The sequence below is a fragment of the Chenopodium quinoa genome, unplaced genomic scaffold (assembly GCF_001683475.1).
Source record: "Chenopodium quinoa cultivar QQ74 unplaced genomic scaffold, ASM168347v1, whole genome shotgun sequence".
Classification (NCBI taxonomy): domain Eukaryota; kingdom Viridiplantae; phylum Streptophyta; class Magnoliopsida; order Caryophyllales; family Amaranthaceae; genus Chenopodium; species Chenopodium quinoa.
Genome location: NW_018745065.1, coordinates 768,327 through 785,139, shown reverse-complemented (window position 1 = coordinate 785,139; position 16,813 = coordinate 768,327).

Sequence of the window (16,813 nt, the reverse complement as noted above, 5' to 3'; positions counted from 1 at the left end):
CACACTCAATTACGAGCTAGACTTTTCTTTCCATTTTAGGTCCAGTTTTGAAAATGATATAATTATTAGACCCCTTTTCAAATTTTGAATTCTAGTTCGAAATAATATGTTTCTAGCAAAAAAAAATAGTATTCAAAATTTCCTTTTTAAATTTTTGCTTCATTTTCTCAAATAAATAAATTTTCAGATTCTCAATAACCGTTTGGATAATACATTTATATACATAAATATTTCCAAAAGGAATGAATTAAGATTCAACTTCTTCTTGACTCGAGCTTATTCGCTTAGTTCCCTTGCGAATATTGGCTAAGGGATGGTAAAAAAAAACCACCTACAAGACCAAAATCAAAGATTGATAAGAACAAAGAAAATATTTGATGTTCTAAATCAACTTTGAGAATAAAATCACCGCAATGATCTTTACAACCGTTTAGACATTAGGTAAGATTACTAAACCTTAAACACAATTGTTTTGGTTTATAAACAAGCAAAGAACTAACATGCTTTCTTGAACATGACTTTAACTAAAATGCGAAAGCCGTGTCATTGTCCTAAATATCTCAAAAAAAAGAGGACATATACATAGTTCCATCTCAGTATCATATGAATGGCCTAAACAATAGCAAGTCATTAGAACTACCCCAAATTGGGGGCTCCAAGACTTGTGAAATAGCAAGAATGTGCATAACCCGATACATGGGGGCTCCAATATCCACAAGAAAAAAATAAATGACATATTCATGCCATTCCAGCTACTTTCGGGAACCACCTAAGCTACAAATGGTTTAGGTAGATCTCGAGCCTTACAATTTTCAAATTCGTCACAATGATTTAATGATCATTTTGTTCCTTTGAAAACTAAGTTTGCAACTGAACTTGGCCATTAAACATGTCACATATTCGAGCCATTTTCAAGTTCAACTTTAAAAACTAATCTTAGTGCATAATTGTTGTTTTGATACTTCAATTTACTCTAGAGATTAGAGAGTATGACTAGTATAAAGCAACAAAATCATGATACTTGCTCATACGAAATTTTAGTACTCAATCATTCATCATGAAAATTGTATCAAGACACATTATTAACATAAGACAAACAATTTCATGAGTTAAAATGTAAACAAAATACTCCTAAATTCGAAATTAAGGAGTCTTCATTCTAAATTATTCTCCATTGTTGCATACATTGGAATTTCGCAAGGAGGATAACATCTACTTTCTCGAGCTTCAAAATAGTGACAAAATTTGAACTCAAAAGAAAGAATTCAAAAGTAGCAAGAATTCAAAAGTAGCAAGAATAGACGAAAAATTTGAACAACATTTCATTTTTCCCCTTACTTGTTCTAATGAATGACCAATATTACTAGACATAGCAAATTTCTTTGTTAAAACTATGAATGGTCAAAAAACGATTTAAACACACTAGTTTAATCGTTTTTAAGATCCTAGTTGTTATCATAATAAGACGAAACGCGTGATTTCTAGACCCATTTCAAGCAACATGAAAGGGTCTAATTATTAAAAAAACAAACAAGTCATCGAAGTCACCAACATTGGGGGCTACAATATTCGAAAACATAAAATGGGGGCTCAAAAGCCCGAAGTATAGCCAAACTATTCCTGTTCGATGATCTCTTCAAGAATTTCCTAAAACTAATTAGTTTTGTGGAAATCTTGAAATTACAGTTTTATAAGTGAATAATTATAACCATCGATTATTTTTTATCATTTGAAACTTACGCATGAAATAAAAAAACATTAGTCGCAAGAACAAATTCATGCTATTATAAAAGTTCAAAATTTCATTTATAATTTTAATGCATAATTGTTGTTCTAAACACTTCAATTTACATTAAGATTAACAAGTATAGTCTATGTGAGCAAAAAAGAAAAATAAAGTTCAAGTACAAAGTCAAAATTATAATGAACAAAAAAAAAACAAATATATGCTTGACATGTTCATACAGGATCAATACTTTACAACTTCGCATGAAATTTGTTGCAATATATTTCTTAAAACAACAACAAACAAACAAATTCATGAAAACAATTCAAATCAAAACCCCCAACTTCAAGTTAAGATTCTTCATTCGATTTCTTCATTTTATTGACCTAGATCAAAGTCTGGTAAATAAAAGGAGCAAGATTTACTTTAATTTCCCTAACTTTAAAAGGACAACCAAAATGGAAAGAGATCAAAATTAGAGAAAGAGGAGAAGAAGAGAGTGAGCTGCAGATCGCGCTTCTCCAAATCTTTTTACTAATTCAAATGTTGCGCACAACTCATCAAGTTGCGCGTGGCATCCCAACGCAACTTATTTTCTTTCACGTGCCTGTCCAGCGCGACTTATTATGTTGCGCATGGACACCGGTCACGTAAAAGACCAGTACTCAGATTTCGATCTGTTTTGATTTTTTCCCAACGGTTTTGTACGTTGTTAGACGTAATAACGCACGAATTATCGAAATCTTTTAAAATTGTTTTGCATCCAGTAGTTTATTTTCTTCTTTGATAGTTTTTTGCATCATCTTGCATGCACACCATGCTTTGTGCCTTCCTAAGCATACGTTTTGAACATTTTTCGTAAAAGTGTCTTAAGATGTTCCGTAGTGGTGCTTTACGGAAAAGCTCACATAGACAGGTTTGTCATTTTACTGTACAAACGTTATAAATGTCCGGCTTTTCTTCTTTTTTCACGTCCAAAGCAAAAAGGAAGGCGTCATCATGCAGCGTAAAAATGCAAGGTGTATCGTACAGCGTAAAATTGTATGGCGTAGGTGTTGCGTAAAATTTCACTTCAGCCCAAGCTTTGCTAGATCTACCTCTCGGAACTAAAAGTTAAAGGATTACTTTAGGCGTTAGCTCACAAGTCGACAGGCGCGCCGAACCATCAAGAACAGACACTTCTTGATTGGAAGCAAATACGGTAGTTAGTGAGCTTACTAGCTTACCGGTGTAACACCCTAGAAATTCCTTTCCTTTAAATACCTATTTTACTCTTTTAAAATACGATTTAGGAATATCTAAGACATTACCACCACCGTGAAAACGACTAAGGCAACTATCAAAGATACACAGCGGAAGACTTAAAAACAAAAACCGTTTAAAACAAGTCAACTCAAAAGTCATCCAAACAAAAGTAATGTTTAAACCAAATCAAACAAAATCAAATATAAGTCAACCTACAACTTGGAACCATTAAAGGCCCTTATTGAAAACCGAATCAAATCCAAAACTTAACGTTAGTTCCACGTATAAATAATATCATAAATAAGTAAAGCATAAAACACATCGTAACTAATGAAAACTAGCATGATTCGCTCTTCACTCATGCCCCGTCATGAATATGCTTCAATACCTGAAAAGCTTATCTCTACTTGTTTCCACTACTCTCCATTAAAAATTGGTCATCATAGGCCCAAGATAAAGACATGGCCAAAACACACATACACACAATCATCAAAGCTGAGTACATAAGCGTAAATAAACACACTAACATGCTTTCTCCTATCAACACACTCTTACCTCAATGCACCTGTTTACAAGCACACACAACATTCAACAAGACTTTTCAACTAGACCACTAAATAATTTATTTAGCGTTGATCACGCATCGAACGGGTTTCCAACTCTACCTCCCCCAAATAAATTGAGGTTAGCTTACACAGGAGCTAACCGTGCCAGCACAAAACCACACGTAGGTGGCGGAATTCCAGCGCATAATAATAATAAAAAGGAATGTACAGCGTCCTGTACTCCATTAGAAGTTATGATCAAATATAAAGTCACATAACTCCCCCGATATGTTCATACTCAAGGTATATATGTTCCAAGAGTTTTGGTGCGTAATCTCTTTCTCTTTACGTTATTTACATATTATTAAACTTGGTGATGACTTTCAAAGCATAGTAATCCAGTCAATGATAATTATTCAAACCATCAAACATTCCAATTTAATTCTTGAGTAATTAATGACCACATAATATTTAATGTTGAACCCTTTTTAAATCTACCTCGGTGTCAAAGACACCTTAAACGCATAAAGCGCCACAAATCCTATCCCTCGGTGTTAAAACACCTTAAAGTGCACTAAGGCACCAACATACAATTTATTCCTCGTGTACATAGACACTTATATAGCTCCTTCCTCATGCTTATAGTATGTATAAAAATTATATGAACCATAATAAAATTCCTTTTCAATATTCCAAGCTAAATTAAACATGTAGTTGTAGGCGTCGTTCGAAGTGCGCCTATGTTAAAGAATGTTGTGAATATGCTTGGCACTCATAGGAAGTGGGAATTGACACAATACGATTAGGGACAAATAAAGTAGGGAGCCGCCAACAAGTTTTTAAGGAACTTGTAAATCGTTCACGGATCATAAAAAGGCAACCACGATAAGGGACAACGATAGGCAACAACGATTGACCCGTGAAGGTTACACCCCATTCATAATCCATGAGATTACTAACTCCATATGGTTCGGAACCACGAAATGAGGATCGGGGATGATGGTACGAAGTGAGTCATGGAATCACATTCGCCCATATTGGCCTCTACTCGATTCTTATAGTGAAAAGCATTCCTGCAATCTCAAAGGCATACAAACAAAATATTCAATTCGCTCCAAACTATTATTATGCTAAATTGGTTGGATATTAATGCAACACATAATTCCAAAATATCGTGACCACTTGATTAAAAAATAAGATTAAAAAGGAACCTAAGTCGGTTGTCCAAATTATCTTATTAGGCGTGATTTTCAATTACATATTCCCTTTAAACATGCAATATGGTGATCATAAAAATAATAGAATAAACATTAATATATTGGAAGCAATTCAGCAATAATAGCGTTAGTCAAATCAAATATAAAATAACCCTAATCATGATACTAGCAATATTAAAATAAAATAAGAGTAATTAAATTGTTTAGTTACTCACATTCTACGCGTTCCTTTAAATTGCTACATCATGAATAAACTGTTAGTAACTTCAATGAAAATATAAAGCAAAGAAAATTAAATTAAATAAATATAGATTTGATTTGGTCCAAACCCTCAATTAATTGTACCTTTCACGCCTTGGTTTAAGGACGGAACATTGGGTTAAGTATGGACTCCTTGGAGTGCTTAGGGAAAGAATGATGTAATTAGGAATATAGGTTTGAGGCTTAGAATATGAGAGAAAGAAGAGAATGATATTATGATCAAGCTTGTTGATGTTTTAAAAAAGGGGAAATATGACCTCTATTTATAGAGAAAAAAGAAGGGTCGAAAAATTAAGATAAGATCCGAATTAAATCGGAATAAAACTCGATAGACAGCAGTTTTTGCGGTTTTTGTTTTTATCATATATTTTGATCCCGAAATCGGAATAAAATGAATAAGATATCGTTGAAAAGATCTTGAAGTCTACTTTCTAACCCAATTAGAATCAGATTAAAAATTTTTGTAGAATTAAAGATATGGCCGAAATAGTGAGACGGTATTAGTTTTGGATAGAGTTTTTTATTTAATTCATATCTTTTTCGTTATAGCTCAGAATTGATATTAAAATATATCATTGGAAAGATAATTTCAAGGGCTATCCAACCATATAAAATTTGGATAAAAAGTATGAAGCACAAAAATAATATCTGTCTATCTTTGAACGTCTTTCAATTAGGACTTTCAAAAAAAGGAGTTTTATTCAATTTCAAACTCTTTAATCTTATCTTTTCAAAACGGATAATTAGGATCTTTTAGAAACTTGTAGAAGCTTCCAATTAATCCTAATTGGTTTAGGAATTGGATTAAATCATTTGGACCCTCCACATGATCATTGGGTCGTAGGTAAGGTGGGCATAGGTTCGGTTTGAGCTCAATTTAATATTTTGGCCATAACTTATTCGTTATAACTAGGATTTGGGATTATAATATATCGTTGGAAAGCTCTTTTAAATCCCTATCCAACTATTTAATCATTGTACCCAGATTAAGAACCAAAATAAACTGGATTAAACGTTTTTATAAAAAGGACACGAAATGAATGATTTTAAAGGACACGAACGAAATGAATTATTTTGGGTTTAAAGGCACGAAAAGAGGAAAATAAGTTATGGTTTGGGGAAATGGGCTAGGAATTGGATTGGTTTATGAAATGGAAATATGGATTTAAGCACTCCAAAGATTACATACTCAACCCGACCAATAATGGCGGTGAAAGGTTGTTCATCATCGAGTTTGGTTTTGGGGAGACATTTTTAGGTGTCTACAGTAGTTTAATTAAACATGCATTCTAACATGACATAAATAAAAGTGTAGTTCTTATAATCATGCCAAAATATAATTTTCCAATCCATAAACCATCACAAATAAATCATGTTTACAATTCAAACACCAACACCAATAATTCACAATTCCAAACATAGACCTTAGCATGATACTACTTGTAATTGATTTAAATCAAGCCCAGCATGATACTACATCACTAAAATATGCTAAGTACACGAACGTACCTTAGGTACGATCTTAAAATCGCCACGACTAATAAAAATTGCTTACTTCAAAGTCTCCTACACATTAAAATCATAGTAGAGTATTAAAATCCACTCTAAACAAATTTCCAGCAATATATATTATTATAAAACCCCTCATAACTTAATTAAGACTAAACAAATTTCCAGCAATATATACTATTATAAAACCACTCATAACTTAATTAAAATAAGCTGAAATTATGTTTAAAACATCATACTTAAGTCCTAATTAATGGATAATTGAAATTTCTTAAAGAAATTTAGTTTTAAATACTTTACTAAAAATTCCAGCACTTTATTTTAATTAAAACTTGCTGTAATTAAGCCTTAAAACATTTTAATTAAAGATCTAAACCATAATACATCATAATCCTTCAATTATTTCATAAATCAAGAACCTAGGGTTTCAAAAATTGGGGCTTTTTAATTAAAAACAAAATCTGAAAATTAATCAACAAATTACTTATACCCACACATCAAAATCAAGTCTCAAAACTCATAATTTACAATAAGGTTTAAACATAGATTGAATTAGAGCAATAAAAATTATTTTTTTTTCGAAAACAAGGGGATGCTGACAATAGGGGGCGCCACTGCCGGCTGGTGGTCGCCGCTGCTGCCGGCTAGGTGGCTGGTAGTCGGTGGGCCACCGGCTGGTGGTGGTGGTCCAAAAATAAAAGAGGAAGGGGAAGAAGAAAGGAAAAAAAGAAAGAAGAAAAATAAGGAGAAAAGGGAGAGAAGTTTACCTTGGGTTTTCTCCACTCTGGGCAAAGTTGATTTGCCTCATAAGAGGGATATTTATACCCCTTCTCTACCAACCTTTTTTCCCAAACTTTCCTCTTTTAAATTTTCCTAATCCCTTCGCTAATAAAATTTCTAAAATCATACTTTCCTAAATAAACCCCAACTTTTATAAAATAATTAATTCAATAAACTTTCCCTTTTTATAAAATATTTGCAAACTTATATAGAATAAATAATTAAAATAGCATAATTAAAATATTAAAATTATTTAAATACTTTTACAAAATAATATTTTAAATAAAATACGTATAAAAATACGGGGTATTACAACTGGACAGTTAGGGTGTCCGTCCACCCCCTGTATAAAGAGCGACGAGACGATGTCGCGCCTAAGTAGTCACATGCCCCCAGTCCCGAGACACGTGTACTCATCTTGTGGACAAAACTGCTGAGAGAGTTGCTGACTTTCTTCTCTCTCATTGGATTTGAATATGTGCCTCCAGTCCTGAGACATGTATTTCTATCTGGTGGATATCCAGCTTGAATGCCGAAACATTTAGGCTTGAATGCCAAAACATTTAGGCTCGAATGCCGAAACCTTTAGGCTCAAATGCCGAAACATTTAGGCTCGAATGCCGAAACATTTAGGCTCGAATGCCGAAAACACCTTTTTCATCTTTTTACTTTGTTAAAGTCAGGCTAAAGTTTCAATGACATATCGAGGGACTTTAGACCAACGATGACATGATTGAGAGGAAATCATCCCTTTTACTCCTTTTTTAAACTGATCTCTTCTCATGACTTGACATCACCTAGAACACCTTTACTTGTAAAAGTGTTCTACAAATGCAAAGGATCAATCTAGATTCTTTAGTGCGTTGAGACTAGAAATAACTTTTTCTAGCCTTAATAGCTACTTGTTTCAAACACTTAGCGAACCAAGGATCGTTTCGACATCCTTAAACATTTCTGAAAGATTCTCTATTCTTAGGGAACTACACAGAATGAGTCTCGGATTTATTTTCTTGACTACTTTGATCATCGTCTATTCTAGACTCGATCAAAGTGGGGGCTAACTGTAGACACCTACTTTTGGCCTCTTGTCCTCAAAGGAAGTGCGATGATGTTACAAAAATCCGTTCTTCATGCTAAATCAAAGTTGAAGTGTTTATGGACTACGAAATTATGAAGTAAGTTGAAACCCATATTTAAGACCAATTTATCTTAGAGCCTTGTCCGATTACTAATTAGGCCTAAAACGTGTTTAAACTTGATTAATAACGGACCCAAATGCGTCAAATGCAATGATTGGATCCAATGGAACCTACATTATTTAAAAACCGAGCCAAACAGATGAACCAAACATCAAAATCTCATGAAAGGCCTATACATATGGATAGCGCTTTCAAAGATCTTTCCAACGGTATATTATAAGCCCAATTTTGAGCTAAAACGAAGAAGTTATGATCAAAGCACTAAATCGGGCCTTAAAACCAACACCCTTGCACTCCAACGGCCATAACTTTTAACCCATAATATATTTTAACCTAATTCCAACATAATTGGAAAGTAGACATTCAGATATTTCCAATTATATCTCACACGTCTTAATCCAACTTTGCAATAAAAAGTTATGGAAGTTTTAAAAACGTGTTTTCGCATAAGGCAAACAACAAACCAGCGCAACTCAATCAGTTGCGCGCGGCACCCAGCGCAACTCAGAGAGCGAATATTGTTTATTATCATACTTTGCGCGCACCACCTGACGCTGGGCTCTAAAACCCTAAACCTAGATTCCTACGCCTATAAATAGGGGTCTTCGTTTAACACTAAACACACAGAAAATTCAAAATTAAAACCCTAGTATTCTCAAAACCCTAATCTCTCATCTTCTCTTACTATCATACTACTTTTTCTTCTCTCTTCTCAAATACTTTCCAACCCTAATTGAATCCATTGAGTCCTTGGAGGTACGAAGAAGAAAGAAAGTCCATAAACACATTAAATGGAGATTTAACATAAAAGAAGAACGATTAGTTTCCTGAGCACTTAGATAATCACTTTTCTTTTATTGTTTAAATAAGTCTAATTAATTAATTGGTGTTGTTTGATCACTTTAAACAAACTTTTAATTAATTAGTTCACATAGTACTATTTCGTTAATCATGACTAGAATTTGAATAATTAATTGTTGTTTTATCACTTAAGACAAGGCGAATATTGTTTATTCATTGTTCTTTCACGAATATTGATTAAATAAGAATAACGACTTTTGCAATGTAATTCCTACATGATTAATGCTTGTAAATAAAATCAACTAACTTAGTTTTAGGTATCGCATTGTATATATTGTTTGGTGATGAAATTGTGAAAAAGGAAGAGGTATTAGAGGTCGTACTAGGGCTAGGATAGCGATTGCCCCCTAAAGGAAAGTTATTTTAGTACCCTCGCTCCCAAACTCATTTACACTACAAAATTAAGTCAATATAGCATCAACTAAAATTTGTTGCTATTCATCAAAAATTCGTTGCCAACTCTATTTAGCAACGGGTTGGAAACAAAAATTTGTTGTTGCTAAAAGGCTTGTTGCCATGGGATTTTGGCTACCAGTTGCAAAGCAATTTTGTTGCAATATTGCATCCATTTAAATACGGTTTCCATGATGGTTGCTATTTTTGGTGCATTCGTTGCCAACTTTGGCAACATATTACCATTGGTCGTTGCTAAAATTAGCAACAAATTATTAATATTAGTTCCTAAAATAGCAACAAATTATTAATGTTGGTTCCTAAAAATAGCAACAAATTATTAAATTTGGTTCATAAAAATAGCAACAAATCATAAATATTGGTTGCTATCAACACTACGAGACAAAAACCTAATCCCTATTAACAATTCGGTTCAACCCGATCCCGGCCTTTACCAATTTGAAATCTCACTCGGTTCAGGTCAACTTGGCTCGACTTTACATGTAAGGCTCTTTGAATCCACTATCTCAAGAATCGCAGTTGGTAAGAGTCGAACTTGTGACCTCAAAGTCACATGGTGAATCTCTTACCAACTATACGAAGTACTATTTGTTTACTTCTATACATATAATTTATAATAAGTGAACGAAATATTAGAGACGAAATTGAAAATTTTGTCTCTAAATTAGGGACAAAATAAAAAATCCGTCTCTAAATTAGAGAAGAAATTGAAATTCGTCTCTATTTGATGTCTTTATAGCAACAAATAATAAGAAGAGTGTTTTCAAATAATTTTATACATAATAGCAAAAACTGAACTACATTTAAATTAACAACAAAATGTAACACAATTTGTTTCCAATGGCAACAAATAAAAAAATACGTTATCATCTAGCAACAAAAGTTTAGACAACTTGTTTCTAATGGCAACAATTCAAAAATTCATTGCCTTTGTTTGTTTCTAAAGCAATACAAATAAAATATTTGTTGTCATAGTTTGTTACCACATGGCAACAAGAGAAAATATGATGCCATCTAGTAATAATTAGTAAGACGATTTGTTTTAAATAGCAACAAATCAAAAACATGTAGCCATTAATTATTAAAAAACTAAAGCATAAAATGTCGTTTTTAATTAGGCAATGAAAAAAGTTATATTCGTTGCTATTTAGCAACATTTAAAAAAACTGTTGCCAAACTTAGTTGCTAAAAAACACTTATTTTTGTAGTGGTATGGTTTATGTAGACCAATTTGGGCATGGGTAAACTTACGATTCGTGCTAATTATCCCATGAACTCCACATGAGAGAAGGCACGAACGAGGTTTATGAGTTTTCCTAAAACTCATTGGCGATTCCCTACTTGTTTCTTATTAAAAAAAAAAGCGTGATGACAAGATCAATTCTAATTCAAGGTCCCCCAAACAGTCAGGAATTCAAATCCTAATACACCCTAACAAGTGTAAAGTCCTAGGCTTCTAAAGGGCCAATGGGAATTTAAGGAGAAGATCCCCTATGACGGGAACACCCTCCTTACACATATATTGTTTGGTGATGAAATTGTGAAAAAAGAAGAGCTAGTAGAGGTCGCACTAGGGCTAGAATAATAGCGATTCTCCTTTAAAGGGAACGTTATTTTTAGTACTCTCGCTCCCAAACTCATTTCCTGGTTTATATAGACCAATTTGAGCATGGGTAAATGTAGGGAATATTTCAAGCATTACCCCAAGATTGAACCCCACTGTGATCATACACTAAAGCATGGTGGCGTCCAAAGGGAAGGAAGCTAGAGCAAAAGAGTCGCCAACAAGTTTTAGGAACTTGTAAACCGTCCACAAGGTGAAGGTTACACCCCTTAACGATTCAGGAGACCGTTAACTCCAATAGGTCTGGAACCAAGTCTGAAAGTTCAGGGATGAAGGTACAAATCCAATCTAAAAGAGAAAGAACCTGCCATAATAATAGGCCTCTACTTTATTCTTCTCGTATTCATGTGCACTTTCTGACTAACATGTAATCATTAGGTTTACCCTGGACCTGTTTATCTATGTTAGTTGAATATTAATGCACAAATAAATCTATTATTGGAGATCACTTGAATTATAATTAACCCTAAACAAGATTAATAATAATCTTATTAAGCGTGATTACAAGTACCAAATTCTCTTTAAACAAGCATAAAAGGTGTGATCAAGCAATAAATATAATCAAGAAACATAATAATAATCATAATGGCAATTATAATTAAAATAACCGTCATAACAATAATTATAACAAGTATAATCATAAATCATAAAAATAATCATAATCATGTTAAAGCATAATAATAGCAAGATCCTAGGCATGATACTAACAAGATTAATAACAAACCCTAACATGTCACTAAACAATAAAATTTAGCCCTAACATGATACTAACATGACATTAGGAAAGAAAATAGGAAGCATTCTTTTAATCATACTTGATATTAGAAATATTAATTAAACCTAAACATGATACTAGGAAGCAATAAAACATCCTAACATGATACTAGGAATCAAAATAACAATCTAAGCACGATTTCTATATCAATATCAATAAAACAATTAAAGCACTTACTTGGATGCCTCATATCTCTTTCTAATAACAAAGTACACACGTTAGTAACTTCAAGGAAAATATAAAATTAAATAATTAAATTAAATAAATGAAATAGAGATTTGGGACCAAACCCTCAGAAATATCAAACCTTTCACATCTAGGGCGAAAGCAAATTGAACTTGGTTAGGTGTGTCTAGTGCTAATGTATGAGGAATTGTGTTTGTAAAAGGCTAGGCTTAGAAAGAAAGAGAAAGAGAATAAACTTTAGCTTAGAGAGAGAGAGAAGAGAATTCTGGTTATTTTTTGATGAGAATTGATTATTGAAAACGGAGGTCTAGGGACCCTATTTATAAGAAAATAGTCCGTAATTGATAGAAACGAATAAAAATTTGAAAGGGACTAAAACATGCTTCTGTCACCAACAATAGGACCCTGTCGCCCGGCGCTGCAAGACAGTTTTTGCGGATTTTGTTTTTATCATATCTTTTGATCCAAAAGTCCAAATAAGTCATATAATATGTAGTTGGAAAGATCTTGAAGTCTACTTTTCAACCCAATTAGAATCAGATTAAAATCTTTTGTAGATAAAAAGATATGACTGAAATAGTGGAAGGGTGTCAGTTTTGGATAGAGTTTCGTATCTCATTCATATCTTTTTCGTTATAACTCGGAATTAATATTATAATATATCATTGGAAAGATAATTTCAAGATCTATCCAACCATATAAGATTTAGATAAAGATTATGAGGAACAAAAATAATATCTGACTGTCTTTGAAAATCTTTAAATTCGAATAGAATTAGGACTTTAAAAGGAAAGTTTTTAAAAAGGAAAGTTTTTATCAATTTCAAATTCTATGATCTTATCTTTTAAAAAAGGATAATTAAGATCTTTTATAATCTTATAGAAACTTCTAATTAAATACTAATTAGTCTAGGAATGGGATTAAATCTTTGGACCCTCCACATGATCATTGGGTCGCAGGTAAAATCCGATTTGGGCCCATTTTAGTATTTTGGTCATAACTTTCTCATTATTCATCGGAATTGGGCTTATAATATATCGTTGGAAAGGTATTTTCAAGCCCCATCCAACTACACTATTATTGGGCTCTTTTCATGGATCAAAATAAAATTAATTGGACGTTTTTTATAAATAGATTAAGAAAAGAAATATTTTCGAAAACAGAAAGAAGTATTTTTATTAAAACGATCGCATCACAAGACTTTTCACATTTCACCTCGTTTGATAATCAAATGACGTGAAAGATATTCATCACTGGGTTTGGTTTTTGGGGAAACACAATTAGGTGTATTCATTAGCCATCCACCCTTGAATTCTTGCAGTTACTTTCTTAACAAGAGGTCTACACTGTGCAATTGTAAGATTCTTAGAAGAGAGAGGAACCCCAAGATATCTAAAAGGAATAGACCCTTGAGACACTATAAGAAGCTCTCTAAGTTTAGTCTGTACTTCAGCATAAATCCCACCAAAGTAGAATACAGATTATAAGGAAGAGCTAGATTCTCTCTGTAAAAAAATTAAGTTTACTTCTGTAAAAAAAATTAAGTTTACTAAAATCTTTAATCTTAATCCTTTCAAAAATAATACGGATACTCCCTCCGTTTTTAAATACTTACTCCATCTCTCTTGGACACGCATGCCAATGTTAATCTTTGATCACTAATATTTTTAATTATCAATAAGTATAAATTGTAACAATTGAAAATTAATAATCGATTCATTGAGATGATTCCAACAAGTACCCACAAGACTAAATTTTTTCTTATGTATAAATCACAAACATTTAGTAAGACAAATGAATAGTGCAAAAATAGAAATAGAGCAAGTATTTAAAAATGGAGGGAGTAATAATAAAATAAATATTCCAACTGATGTCCAATTTCATACCCGAAACCGACCCCACCTAATCCAATTCCGGGTTTGGGAACCCAAAACATAGGCCTTGTTTGGTTGAACAAAAAAAATGGGGGAATTGAAAAATCATGGGAATTGTTTGGTTGACTATAAAAAGTGAAATATGTCATGGGAATTTCCAATTACTACAAAATGTGAGAAATAAATTACCAAGGCTCCCCTTGGTAAATCAAAATTCTCGTGAATTATAATTTCCTTTATAACAACCAAACAAATGTATGCAATTCCTAGAAAATTAAATGTGGAAATTTAATTCCAATGAAATGCAATTGCTGGGAAAAATCCCATCTCAACCAAACAACACCATAGTCTCCTGGACTCTCGTCCCCCCTTTCTCTTCAAGGATTTTTTACGAAAGTAAGCTTAATTGGCAAACAATTTATTAACCTAGACGCGTGGCTGATCTCACGATTTACAAAAAAGCTGATCTCACGAGAACCCCAGCGGGATGCTCTACACAGATGGCGATACAACATCGCCAGACAAGCACTGCCCCAGCTGTAGCCACGAATATGCTCCCAGTCGTGGTCTACCAGCTGCAGGTAAATGATCTGTAAATGGTTGCCACTCTTGCCACTGAACAACACACCCGAGATGAGCAGAAAAAGGTACGCTCGAGCATGTCTCGCAATAGTGGCCTCATCAGCACCATCAGGCAACACACGAAAAGTGTCGCGTATCCAGCCGGTCCTCAATCCGCCGCCCCTGATATCGTCCGGTCTTGGCTGAACCTCGAGAACCTGAGCTACATAACCGGGGGGATCGGCCAACGCAGATCCAGACACCGGACTCCCATGAATGGGAAGTCGTGTGAGTATCGCCACGTCTCGCAACGTCACGGTCGCCTCCCCAACAGGTAGATGGAAGGAGTGCGTCTCCTGCCTCCATCTCTCCACAAGCGCAGTAACAAGCGTTGGGTCGACCTCTCTGAACGCCATCCGATGTATACCCATGAAGCCAGCGTACTCCACGAAAGGCAGAATGCGGGGATAGATAACCCAATCGCCAAGGAATGCAACAGTGTCGTGCCTGCATGTCAGTATGCCCGCCGGATCAACCGACTGACTCCAAATGTCAACGCTACGATGTGTGTCCTGTAGTGTAAGGACAGAAGGGTCGGTGGGTCCGGGTGTCCTATCTCGGGTGTCCATGGTATCTGTTCATAAACAGTTATAATCCAACAATTAAAAAGTAAAAATTACATATAAGCGATAACAAAATACAGAATTTCAAATCTCATACTTCAATCTAAAAATCCATCTGTTACAATCAATTGAAATGTAAATGCAAGCGGAAATACTTGGAAGTTTGCATCCACACTTGTAGCAATCAACAATGTTCCTTTAAATTTCCCGTACAAATGCGTCCCATCGATACAGATGACAGACATACAATGTTTAAAACCTTCAACACAAGGGCCGAAGGCCCAAAATACTCGTTCAAACACTTCCATGTTGCTGTAATAAACACCGTCTACCAGAGCTTTGTGTTTCCATACAACAACGGTTCCCAGGTTTGACTGTTTGAGTGCTTCCATGAAGTGCGGAAGTCGGCCATAAGAACTCTCCCAATCTCCAAATACTTCAGTTATGGCTTTCTCCCTAGCATACCATGCTCTTCGATAAGTAACGTCGAACTGAAAATGCTTGGATATGAGTTCCTGTATAAATTCAACTTTCAAGCATGGATCTTTCTGCACAAAAGACTTCACAAAATCGGAAATTATGGATGAATCCAAGTGTGCATGATCTGTAGGTAACACTTCAGTGACACAGGTGTCCCGGTGCGGGCCTTTGTATGTGACTATGGTAAAGCCGTCTGAGTGCTCACTTTTTTTGGTGCCTCGTAGCGACCAACCACAATTCTTCTTGCACCGCAGATGAAGGACCTTCTCATTCGAGGTCACTGTGGTGTAGAATTGGTTCCTTTGTATAGAATACTTCTTCACCATTTCCTGAAGCAGTTTCTTAGATTCAAAGAACATACCCTTCTCAAACTCCCCCCCGATCACAAATGTTGTATGACTACCTGATTCGGCCCAATATTGATCAACCTCATAATTCTCATTTACTTGACTTAACCAAGGAATAGGAGTTCTAACCATGGCCTCCCCACCTTCCATGTCTGTAGAATCAACATCCATGTTATCCAGAATTGGTTCCTCCTCTTCGCTCTCAGCCTCATCATTTGTTTCCCGTAGCGCATCATACAGAGTCAACTCGTTATTCACCATATGTTGTAGATTTTCAAGATGATTCACCAATGGTTGAGACGGTGATGTATGATCATCATGCTGCGTAGGTGAATAACTTTGGAGTTGCATGGGAGAAGATATAACTGTAGGTGAATAATATTGGAGTTCCATATTTCCACCACTATACTGGACATTCGGTCCATCAGACACAAATTCACCCCCCCCATCGGCATAAAAAAGCTGCGTTTTGTGCAGCCATATTCTATACAACAACCAAAAACACATCTTAATTGCATGCAATCTCCACCAATTCGCACAAAAACAACCAAGATATTCACACTATAACACATAATTAACCAACATT